Source organism: Natrix helvetica (genome assembly GCF_964273705.1).
Source record: "Natrix helvetica genome assembly, chromosome: 1".
Taxonomy (NCBI): Eukaryota; Metazoa; Chordata; class Lepidosauria; order Squamata; family Natricidae; genus Natrix; species Natrix helvetica.
The window spans coordinates 24354528-24367492 of record NC_138548.1 but is presented as its reverse complement, the minus strand read 5'-3'; positions in this window follow the sequence as shown (position 1 = coordinate 24367492).

Genomic DNA, 12965 nt, shown 5'->3' with positions numbered 1-12965 from the left:
AGTGGTACTGGTACTAGTACTTCACAAGATCTTGATTCTATCCTTCTTTTAATACAACCTAGCATTGCACTGGCCTTTAAAGCTGCTGCTGCTTGTTGCTGGTTCATATTTAAGTGATTGCCCACTAGGACAGAGTTCCTCAACCTTTCTGGACTGGTGGGAGGGAAGGGGGAGAGGCCGGGTGATTCCCCATGAGCGGCCAGCAAGCATGTGCATCTCCATTTGCGTGAGCGGCATGCATTCATACATGTGCTCGCTCATTCCTTGCATGTGGGTATGCACATGTGCTTGCCCGCTGTTTGCAAACAGCCTGCAGCCAGTTGCAAACATCTTATAGCCCACTAGTAGGCCACGGCCCAGAGATTGGGGACCCCTGCGCTAGGACTCCAAATCCCTCTCATAGTTATTGAGCCAGGGGTGAAATGCTACCGGTTCGGGCCGGTTCGCCTGAACCGGTATAAAAAATGCTACTGGTTCGCAGAACCGGTAGTAAAAAATACTAAAAAAAGTATCGCACTTTGGAACCTTTTTTTTCTTTTTAAGCATTTTTTTACTACTGGTTCTCTGGAAACACCAGGTTGGGGGGGGGTATTTTTGCTCCCAGCAGGCTTCCCTGAGGCCTGCTAGGCCAAAAACAGGGAGGTGGAGGGTGCTGAGAAAGAAAGAGAGAGAGAGAGAGAGAGAAAGAAAGAAAGAAAGAAAGAAAGAAAGAAAGAAAGAAAGAAAGAAAGAAAGAAAGAAAGAAAGAAAGAAAGAAAGAAAGAAAGAAAGAAGAGAGAGAGAGAGAGAGAGAAAGAAAGCTAGAGGGACGGAGAGAGGGGGAGAGAGAGGGGGGGGAGGAAAAAAGTAGAGGAAGGAAGGATTACAAACCTGATACTAGAAGCAGCTTCAGAGGATAATCCAGGCCTGGAAGGGACCTGGAGGTCATCTAGTCCAACCCTGCTCCAGCAGGACATTGTTAAAGTGAGTTTCTGTCTTTTGATCCCCCAGTTACATGACTACACAGCCATGCCCACCTAGTCACATGACCCCACCAAGCCACACCCACAGAACCAGTAAAAATTTAGATTTCACCACTGGTTTCACCTAATCTATACCTGTACATTTGGTTTTCTTGCCTGTGTAAAACCTTACTTTTCTCTACATTGAATTTAATTTTCAATGCCCAGTGTTCAAATCTGTCAAGATCCACCTCGATTCTGTGCCTATCTTCTGGGGCTTGGGCTATTCCTGGCAATTTAGTGTCATCTGCAAATATGAGGAGTTCCCATTCTATTCCCTCATCTAAATTGTTTATGAAGACGTTCAAGAGTACTGAGCCTAAGACAGAACTTTGTGGTATACCACTGCATGCTTCCGTATGTGATATAGTTCCATTAAGGACTACACATTGAGTGTGGTTTGTCAGCCAGTTACAAATCCATCTGGTAGTGATGCTGGCACACATTTTTTTAGCTTACCAAGAAGTAAGTCTATTTTGTCAAATGCCTTACTGAAATCCAAGTATATTAGAAACAGAATAGAACTGGAAGGGACCTTAAAGGTCTTCTAGTCTAGCCACCTGCTCAACAGAAGACCCTATACTATTTCAGACAAGTGACTACCCAGTCTCTTCTTAAATTTTTAAGAATTTATTTTTTAAAAAATTTAATTTAAATTAAAAAATTTAACTTATGTCCACTGCATTTTGCTGCTCCACTAATTCAGTCACGTTGTCAAAAAAATGAAATAAGATTTGTTTGGCATGATCTGTTTTTGACAAACCCATGTTGAGGTTCTAGTTATAACTTTGCTTGCTTCTAGATGTTCACAGATCTATTGCTTGATTATTTTTTCCAGGATCTTCCTAGGTATTAGACTGATTGGTCTGTATTTTCCTGAATCTGTTTTTGTTTTTGAGGTTGTTGTTTTTTTTGAAGATGGGAACCACATCAGTTCTTTTGTAGTCCTCTGGTAGTTCTACGGTGCTCCAGGATCTTTGAAAGATATGGATAAGGTCAGGGCAAGCTCTATTATTAGGTAGAATTATATCACATTAACCCTCCAGTTTTGGCTTTTTGGACTTCTTGTAGTCTGCCATATTGGATTTGAAAGTCACTACCTGCCATCAGTGTTGAAGTGAGATTTTAGTGTCAGTCCAATCATCTTGCGTAGCTTGACTGAGGAGAGGGTGCCACATTTTCCTTCATTTTAAATTGCAAACTATCTAGATCTGAGTCTGAATAAGTTTTTAATTGTTCACCTCAACGCTACAAGCAAGCGGGGAATGATTGGATCCCCCTTCCCCAATACCATTCTCTGCTAGGAACAGAAGGTTAGAACTATAATGGGATTATATGCAGAATCTTCTAATGAGGGATAGAATCAAGATCACGTGAAGTGTTAATACCACTTTATAATGCCTTGGTAAGGCCACACTTGGAATACTGCATTCAGTTTTGGTCACCATGATGTAGAAAAGATGTGGAGACTCTAGAAAGAGTGCAGAGAAGAGCAACAAAGATGATTAGGGGACTGGAGACTAAAACATATGAAGAACGGTTGCAGGAACTGGGTATGTCTAGTTTAATGAAAAGAAGGATCAGGGGAGACATGATAGCAGTGTTCCAATATCTCAGGGGTTGCCACAAAGAAGAGGGAGTCAAACTATTTTCCAAGGCACCTGAGGTAGAACAAGAAGAAACAAGTGGAAACTAATCAAGTAGAGAAGCAACTTAGAACTGAGGAGGAATTTCCTGACAGTTAGAACAATTAATCAGTGGAACAGAAGTTGCCTCCAGAAGTTGTGAATGCCCCAACCCTGGAAGTCTTTAAGAAGATGTTGGATAGCTATTTGTCTGAAACGGTATAGGGTTTCCTGCCTAGGCAGGGGGTTGGACTAGAAGGCCTCCAAGGTCCCTTCCAACTCTTGTATTGTATTGTATTGTATTGTATTGTATTGTATTGTATTGTATTGTATTGTATTTGTTTCTATGTAAATGGAAATAGATTCAATGAGGCAGTTCTACCACTCCCTCTGAATCTGGTTCTCCATTGGCAATGAAACAGGTTATTTCATCTGTAAGTCCATAGGAAGAGTCTGATGCTTGTAAGAGGTAAGACCCACCTATTCCAAGTAGCTGGCCTGGCTCAACTTTGATCTAACTATATCGCTCCTGACGGGTTTTTATTTGGGTATTTTAATTGCATTCAATTACTTAGGGGTTTTTAAACATTGTATTTTATTGTTTTTATTCATTAGCCGACCTCCTCCTTGTACATGTCTTGGTATATGTTTTTGTAATATGTATGTCTTGTCTATATATTTATTTCATATGTTTTATTGTACGCTGCCCCGAGTCCTTCGGGAGAGGGTGCGGCTAAGAAATAAATATTTTTTATTATTATTATTATTATTATTATTATTATTATTATTATTATTATTATTATTAATAGGTGATCCTCTTTTGCCCAGGAGTCCCTCAACCCTGGAATTACCCCCTGGGCAGTATCAAGCAGCAGGGAAATCAAAAGGTCCAGGCAATTCAAATGTGTATAAAGATTTATTGCAAGCTTAAGCTCTTTACAAGAATCTGAACTACTAATGGCCAAAGGAAATCGGCGGTAGATAAGAGTCAATGGAATTCGAGGTGGGCTGGACTTCTTGTGGGCACGAAGGGATTCAAGACTGATGATATATTTGACCCCACCCTTGGACTCAGCCTGGTTATCTCCTACAGGTACCAAGCATTCGTCTATCAACCAATGGTTTTGTAAAGAGAGAAAGATTGTCTGATTTTTTGAATATAAAGGAATCCACTTCTCATCCCTTCCCATGACTAATTTCCCTGCACCATTCTGCTGAACTGTGTTTATGTCAACTGGGGAGAAATGTGTTTGGAAGAAGATGGAAGAAAATAATCTCCAGGTGAATTGGGCCAGGGGGTTGCCTGTACTTCTCGCTCTTCTTTTAATATGGGACTTTATTCTCTCTCTCCCCCCTCCCTCCCCCTCCCTTCCCTCTCTCACAGAAGTCTTGTACTGCAGCAGGCATTATGGCTGATGTTGTAAGTAAGGATAGGTGAGCCGTCAATTTAAATTTCTGTCCATTTTGAAAATACATCAAGATTGATTTCTGCTTTGAGTGAAATTTGCCTATATTATGGTGCACAACTCTCCAAAGATGGAGAGGATTATTGGTTTGGGTATAGGTTCAAAAATACAAAATTAGATTGTTTGTATCTGAATGCAAATCTAAATAAATTTCTCTCCCATCCCCATTCCTAATCATAATTCATTTGGCTCTTTTCATACCACTGCCTGATCAACCCATTGCAGCAATTCCTTTGACATGCAGCTAAACAAATGTATTCCTGGATATTCTTTTGAAAGCCTAATATTTCTTACTCCAAAAGACTTTGTAATATTTCCTTTGTCCTGACAACAGCCAAGACATCTCTTCCTTTCAAGGCAAAAAAAAGTTGTTTTGATGGTATCCTAGTAAACTGGCAATATTTTCTTTCGTTCGATTATCTTTTTTTGGGGGAAAAAATAAACAAACTGAGGGATTTAACCGATGGTTGTATTTACTGGTGCTGATAAGAAGCACAATAATGAATGTCTCAAGCTTGATGTATTAAATGCTTCAAAAGATACTTGAATGGCATAAAAAAATCTTAGCCCACAACACTAAAAGCATCAAGGCCACCTCGTTGCTATCTAGAATTTACCCCAAACTTTTTATTGCAGTAAGCATGCACAATGTTTTAACTGCACCTCTATAACTGTCTGGTTTGGCTCTGCAACCAAACAAGTTAGACACAGATTTCAACCGATAATTAGAACTGCAGAAAAAACAATTGCTACCAACCTGCCTTCCCTTGAGGATCTGTATACTGCACGAGTCAAAAAATGGGCTGTGAAAATATCTACAGGCCCCTCACATCCTGGACATAAATGGTTTAAACTTCTATCCTCAAAATGACGTTATGGAGCATTGCACACTGAACAACTAGACATAAGGACAGTTTTTTCCTGCATGCCATCACTCTGCTAAACAACTAATTCCCACAACACTATATTAACTATTTACTAAGACTGTATTACTATTCTTCTTCTCATCCTTCCTATTACATATCTCCTTTTCTACTTATGACTATAACCTTGTTGCTTGTATCTTTACGATTTATATTATGTATTTAGTTTCCTAGTATGATCCAATTGCTGATTTAGTATCTTATGACTATCACTTAAGTGTTATGTACCCTTAGAGCTTATGCACCAAAGACAAATTCCTTGTATTTTCAATCACACTTGGCCAATAAAGAATTCTATTCTATTCTATTCTGTTCTATCCTATCCTATCCTATCCTATCCTATCCTATCCTATCCTATCCTATCCTATCCTATCCTATCATGCCAGAATCATGGTTGTTCACATGAAACTCTAGGAGTAGCTTCCTCAGATCAAAAATAAGTAGTCACCTTTCATGGTGGGCATATAGGGCTGACTTGACTTTCTTTTGGCTTAAATAATAAAGAGCCAATGAAGGTCAAAGTTTATGAAGAGTTGGAGAATCACCCAAATTAACCAGAAAGTTCAAAGAATACAATAGAAGAGCAAGGATAGGGTCTACAGCTTGTGGTACAGTTCAAAGAAATGGTCAGAGAAGCACCCGTAGGATTCATTCTCATGTCCCAGTAGCCACAAGCAGAAACATGTTCCAGTAACCATTTTTAAATGACATGATCTCATGACACTCACTGGGGGACACTTAGCATTGATGTTAGCTGTTCCCTCTTCTCCCAACACAATGTTTGTTTTGGGCATGATCTAATATACTTAATTGACAATATCCTTACAATATGCTCAGGGTCTGGGGTGTTCACAACTCCTAATGACACCTCTTCAATCACCAGGTACTGTCTCAAAGATGCTTTTTCAGGAGGCAACTGGACTTTCTTGTTTTTTTTTTCTTTTGAGGACGTTTCGCTTCTCACCCAAGAAACTCCTTCAGCTCCGGCAGGATAGTGGGGAATGAAAGGATTCACACTCCTTGCAGACAACTGGCCATTTGCATCCTTTTAGAGGGTCTTTGAAGCACTTGGAGGTTTATCTGTGTCCTCAGGGTCACCTGAGTGGTGCTCCTGGTTCCTGCAGTCTGCAATGTTTTTCTCTGGAAAGCCATTCCTACTCCCAGACTATTCAAAGGGTCTTCATCCCAAATTGTATAGCTAAAAGTCTGTAGAAATTCTCAGGCATGACCTGGATGACAGAGAATCTCTACAGACTCACCAGGTACTGCTTTCTATGGTCAATTTGAAATAGGAAACACAGAGGGAGCAATAACTGCAGTGAATGTGAGATTGGAGACAAGGAATCAGCAGTGATGGGCTGATCTTCTCTCTGCTCAGCTATTGGCTTATCCAGCTGAGCAGTCATTGGATGTAGCAGTGCCCACAGACTGGAACAAGGGGAGTGTGGTGGCATTGCAATGCAAACCTTGTCTCTTTATCTGTGTTGCTACACCACATGCATCCCTCAAAGAGGCAGAGCTTGCAGTGTGATGGCACAAAGCTGCTTTCATCGTTCTGACAAAAGCAGCATAATCCTGTGAATGCCACTTGGATGGAGGCCCTCTGTGTAAGCTGCAGACTCCCCGCCATATGGACGAAACCAGTGTAAAAGCATCAGTGATTCGCAAGGCAATAGAGATGAAAAGCAGATTGGATGCAAAGCACTTTGGGAACTCTTTGCAGATCAAATGTGCTGTGTAGAGCACACTTCCTTGTATCAGCTCCACGGGGCCTCATCAGAAACAGGACTGTCCTATTAATGGCTTCCAGATGTGGCACATATAAACAATCAGGTAAGATGTGGAAGAGAAACTTGCACTGCGGTAAAAACAGAAGGTACCTTCAAGGAACTGAATTATCCCAAGGACATTATCACTTGTCTCTGTTGCTCTGCAAAGTGCTTAAGAACGTAACAATAAAACTACTCAAAGGGGGACTCTTCTGGCTTTTCCAAGATGGTGGATCTAAAATGAGGAGACAACTCAGAAAAAGGCCCAGATGTCAGCCCTGGAGGCATTTTCCCTGCCCCTTCAGAGCTGCCACAGCAGAGGTTAGTCGAGCTGAGGGAATGTGAGGGGGACGTAGAGATAGCTGGGGGATTGTAGGCAAAAATAAAATTCTTTCCTCTGAGAACCAAGGACTTTCCCAGCAGGTGCAAGGAGGTGGGATCTGAGACCTGGACTCTGACCTGATTGGACCAGGGGTGGGTTCCTGCCAGTTCTAACCTCTTCTATAGAAGAGGTTCCACAAATCTACAGTGCTGTTTAGAACCGGTTCCAGCTCTCTCCCCCCACCCGTCCGCACATCATCAAGATGAAAAGCGAGTGGAGGAATTCTGGGAGTTAAAGTCCACAAGTCTTAAAGCTGTCAAGTTTGAACCCCCCTGCATTTTTTTCCTAAAGGTTTAGGGATGCAAGGGTCTTGTAACTTGACAGCTTTAAGACCTGCATGCTTGAAATGCCAAAGTTTCTGAGCCAACATTTTGGTTGCTAAGCGAGAGCATTGTTAAGTGAGTTTCACCACATTTTACAAGTTGGCCACGCCCACCCAGTCACATGACTGCCAAGCCGCTCCCACTCGGTCACATGGCCGCCATCCACTCCCACACAGCAGGCCACACCTACAGAAGAGGTTCTAAGAAATTTTGAAACCCACCACTGGATTGGACCCTGTGATGAGTTGCATGTGGAGGGGAAAGAAAACTTTACTTTTACCTAAGGAGAAACCCGAGGGGGGTTTAGAGTCGAGGTTTCCCCAGGCGTGCCAATATGACATGCCTAATATATCTATACTTTGAGGAATATACCTACCTTGGAATTTTGATTCCGTTGGTTGTGTTACTTGGAACCCTGACACCAGATATGAGTATCCACACAGCCTAATCCTCTTAAGCCCATGATGGCGAACCTATGGCACACGTGCCAAAAGTGGCACACAGAGCCCTCTCTGCGAGCATGTGAGCCAACAGCCCCAGCTCAGCTCCAACCTACATGCGCATGCGCCTACAGCCAGCCAGCCGGTTTTTGGGGCTCTGCTGTGTATGCAAGGTGGGGGGTGCATGCGGGAGATGCACATGCATGTGCAGGGGATGGGGCACATGTGGGGGTTGCACATGCAGTCATGGGGGTCATGGGGCTCATGGGAGTCACACACGGGGGTTGGGGTTGTGCACATATGCGTGGTGAGGTGGGACACACACGGGGGGTCATGCACGTATGCGTGGGGGCGGGGGTAGCATGCACTTTGCATTATGGGTGCGTGCGCGTGCTTTCGGCATGCAAAAACAAAAAGGTTAGCCATCACTGTCTTAAGCCGTAATACGTCTCTCCAAACAATAACACTTATTGACAGCATCATATAATAAGACTTCAGATGTCTTGTTATTAAACTATGAGTTGCTTTTTAGAAAAGAAACATCATTTTGCATTCTGCTTGGAAACAGGATCGGGTACGGCTGATCCAAGCCTGTCCTATGTTGACAATAAAATGTTTGCCTCTGTTTCTTGTACTATTTCATTTTCAAGCTCTTTCAAGGTAGGCGGGAAGGACTGCTCTGCGTCACTTGACACCCACTTCAACTGGTCAATATTCCTCAGGGGTCTTTAGGCTGCTGAAAGACTCCAGTTTGAGATTTGATTTGATGACAATTTCATCCACTTTCAGTCAAAATGCGTTCGGTTCCTGGTTGCCAATTTGGGTGGAATCATCCAAGTCATGTGACCTGTTCTGTAAAAAAAAAATTGTTTGATCAATTTCATGCAATTTCCTAAATTAAGCACCGAATTCGGTCCTTCTGACTGTATGCATGATAGAGTAGAACGCCCTGAGCTTTATTAAGAGCTCTACAGCTAGTGGCAACTTTTGATTATTACCATTTAAACACACATAAGGTGTATAAATAAAGGGGAGAATGATATCCAAGTCATGGATTCTTCTCATTCCATCTGACTTCCTCTATGTCAGTATTGTAGTTCTCCTCTGCAGGCTGGTGGGCAGAAGGATGGGATGGACGCCTCCTGCAGCCACTGCCAGCCAAAACGGGGCACCGGGTGCACACATGCCCCCCCATGCCCCATTTGTGGTCTGGATGGCCTCCTGCAGCACTTTGTGAGCCAAAACAGAGTGTGGGGGGTGCATGTGGCCCCCTGTCCCTCGTTTTGGCCAGCAGAGTGCTCTAGGGGGCCGTTCAGGCTGAAAATGGGGCACACAGGAGCTCCGTGCAGCCCCCATGCCCCATTTTTGATAGCAGAGGCACTGCAGGCCAGTCCTTTGCTATTTCCAGGCTGGCCCGAGGGCCAGATATAAACACCTTGAGTTTGACACCCCTGCTCTATGTTATTCTGTCCCAAACAATCCCAAGTCTGAAAGCTTCATTACCACCTCATTCATTTGCAGAGCAAAGGCAGTCCCAGGGAGTGCAGCTGTGGTGGAATGTGGCCTGGATTACCAGAACGGAGGGGCTGCATTCCAGACGGCAAAGAGACAGTGAAGTACAGAAAGTTTGATTGTGGGGAAGAGACTCAAAAAGCTCCTCTCTATCAATTCCCAAAATATTGCTATAGTGATGTAAATAGTTGCTTTGACTTGGCAACATTTCTGACTATGGGTGAGGAACAATCAAAGTAACCTCTCAAAAGTAAAAACCTCAGCCTTTCTTGGTTCTTGGGGCCTGAGTATCTTGCAAAAGTAAAGTGACTATTTGCATCAAATAGTCCAAAACACCAAAGAATTGAGGCCTTTGAACTATGGTGCTGGAGAAGACTCCTGCGAGTCCCTTGGACTGCAAGGAGATCAAACCAGTCAGTCCTACAGGAGATCAACCCTGACTGCTCCTTAGAAGGCCAGATTCTGAAGATGAAACTCAAATACTTTGGCCACCTAATGAGAAGGAAGGACTCACTGGGGAAGAGCCTAATGCTGGGAAAGATTGAGGGCAAAAGAAGAAGGGGACGACCGAGAATGAGGTGGCTGTATGGAGTCACCGAAGCAGTCGGCATGAACTTAAATGGACTCCAGAGGATGATAGAGGACAGGAAGGCCTGGAGGAACGTTCTCCATGGGGTCGTGATAGGCTGGACATGACTTCGCAACTAACAACAACAAAAGATATACCCTGGGAATCTCTAGGGAGGAACCTTACAATACAATACAATAGTAGAGTTGGAAGGGACCTTGGAGGTCTTCTAGTCCAACCCCCTGCCTAGGCAGGAAACCCTATACCATTCCAGACAAATGGCTATCCAACATCTTCTTAAGGACTTCCAGTGTTGGGGCATTCACAACTTCTGGAGGCAAGCTGTTCCACTGATTAATTGTTCTAACTGTCAGGAAGTTTCTCCTCAGTTCTAAGTTGCTTCTCTCCTTGATTAGCTTCCACCCATTGCTTTTTGTTCTACTCTCAGGTGCCTTGGAGAATAGCTTGACTCCCTCTTCTTTGTGGCAACCCCTGAGATATTGGAACACTGCTATCATGTCTCCCCTAGTCCTTCTTTCTCTTAAGCTAGACATACCCAGTTCCTGCAACCGTTCTTCATATGTTTTAGTCTCCAGTCCCCTAATCATCTTTGTTGCTCTTCTCTGCACTCTTTCTAGAGTCTCCACATCTTTTTTACATCGTGGCGACCAAAACTGAATGCAGTATTCCAAGTGTGGCCTTACCAAAGCATTATAAAGTGGTATTAACACTTCACGTGATCTTGATTCTATCCCTCTGTTGATGCAGCCTAGAACTGTGTTGGCTTTTTTGGCAGCTGCTGCACACTGCTGGCTCATATTTAAATGGTTGTCCACTAGAACTCCAAGATCCCTCTTGGAGTTCTTAACCTCTTGTAGTTCTTAACCTTCTTAAGTCTCTTTCTTTCAGCCAAACTTTCCATGCTTTGCTGCTTCTTTGTTCTCTGGAATGCAGCCCCTCCCTCCTCAGAGTCCAGACTACATTCCACCCCAGGCAATAAAATAGGAACATTCTCATGATGATCGCTGCACAAGCTCCTCCTTGACTCTGTTGCAGGCAGGATTTGGCTAGTCATGTCACTGTCCATGCTCAGATATTGTCCAGTTAATCTGAATCCTTGCTAATGCTGGTAAAGACCAATCCAGGCAGCCTGGTTTCTGTGATAATTGTCCATTCCGATTGGCATCTTATTGCAAGAAAAAATAAAATCATTTTCAAGGTGAGGGCACTCTCTGGTTTATTTATTTTTCCTGAGAATTACATTTTGCAATTGACTTCATTGGCTGTGGTGTGGAGGAACAGAGAAGAAGCCAAAAGAGAATTCAGAGGGAAGTGCAGTGTTGTGCGAGGAATGAGCAAAGAGAAACACAAATCCTGCTGTAGTATCAGGTGAATAACAGGGACTAGACTGGTAGATTACACTTGATATGCCCATTTGTATGCATTTCAAGCACATTATTCATAGAGGTCATGGTGGCAGAAGCTTGAGGGATGCCTCTCTTTCTCTGGGCACTTTCACAGATAATCCCTGTGAAATTGAGAAGTCAGTGGCAAATTCCACTTTTCCATGATACGGAAGGCAGACGGATCTGCATCACATTGAACACAATTTACAGCCATTACAGAAAAGGACTGGAAAAGTATGGTAAAGGGAATCTATATTTAATATTACATGTCTTGAAAGAAGCAAGAATTGTATATGCACAACACTGGAAAAATGAGGATGATGTAATTAAAAAAATTAAATTGTGCAGAAATGGATAGATTGACATTAATAGTAAAAGAAAAAGAAGATACATGGGATTTGTTTTATAAATGGTTGCACAATAGAGGTAGAAATGAGGAGTGGGAAAAGTATTATGGTATAAAATAAATTGATCCAGACAATACACTGTTCACTATGGACTTATATATGTAATGTGAAAATATATAAACAAAACATTTAAAGAAAAAAAGAAAAAGGAAAGGGCTGGAAATCATCATCCAGATTAGAAGCTCCTTCGTCAGCTTTGGAGGCAACCTGAGTCTGCAATTGGAAGGGGGCTTGGCTGTCAAAGCCCCACGTGCTAATGTCCATTTAACATGCAGGGCACTTCGGATAAACTCTGAGCCCCTTTCAGTCCATCCATTATTCCATTGGGTGCCCTTTGAAACAAACCGCTTTTGATATGATCTTCCATGTCTCTCCCTGGAAACCCAGAGCAAAAAAAAGTGTCAGCGAAGCCTCCTAGGCAACTCCGCAAGCAGGATTGTTGCCTGTTGCATCAGTAGCTCAATAGGGCTTCCTTGGAGGAGAATTAGCTACCAATGCTGATGGCAGCAGATCCCATCATCAGGAAGTTGCTGTTACAGGTAGTCCGTAGTTCTTAACTTAACGACCACAAATGAACCCAAAATATACACTGCTACACAAGACGGTTGTTAACAATGTTCCCTCTAATTTTTTTTCAGTGTGAGCAGAAAAGTATAGTGTTTGAGCGGCACATTTTTATGCCTGAGCACCTGAATTTTTTTCACAAATGTCACCTAAGACAACAACGAAATCAGTATTATTTGAAACTCAAAGTTATGTTTCTTCAAGGTACTCACTTAATTAAAAGTGTTATATAATGTCAGTATCACTTAACGCTCCTGCTTAGCAACCAAAATGTTTGCTCAGGAACTCTGGCATTTGAAGCACGCAAGTCTTAAAGCTGTCAAGTTACAAGACCCTTGCACCCCTAACCCTTTAGGAAAAAAAAACCCCAGGGGTCTTCAAACCTGACAGCTTTAAGACTTGTGGACTTCAAGTTCCGGTTCTGGCGGCCGACGGCGACGAGCAAGCCTTGCTCGCCCCCCGCTTCCCTGGTGGGCTTCCCACTCCTTGGGGGGCACAGGACGCCCCGTAGAGGCATCCTGCCAAAGGGGCGGCACCGCGGGGGATCCCTGGATCGGCAGCGGCCGGCGGGAGGTCCCC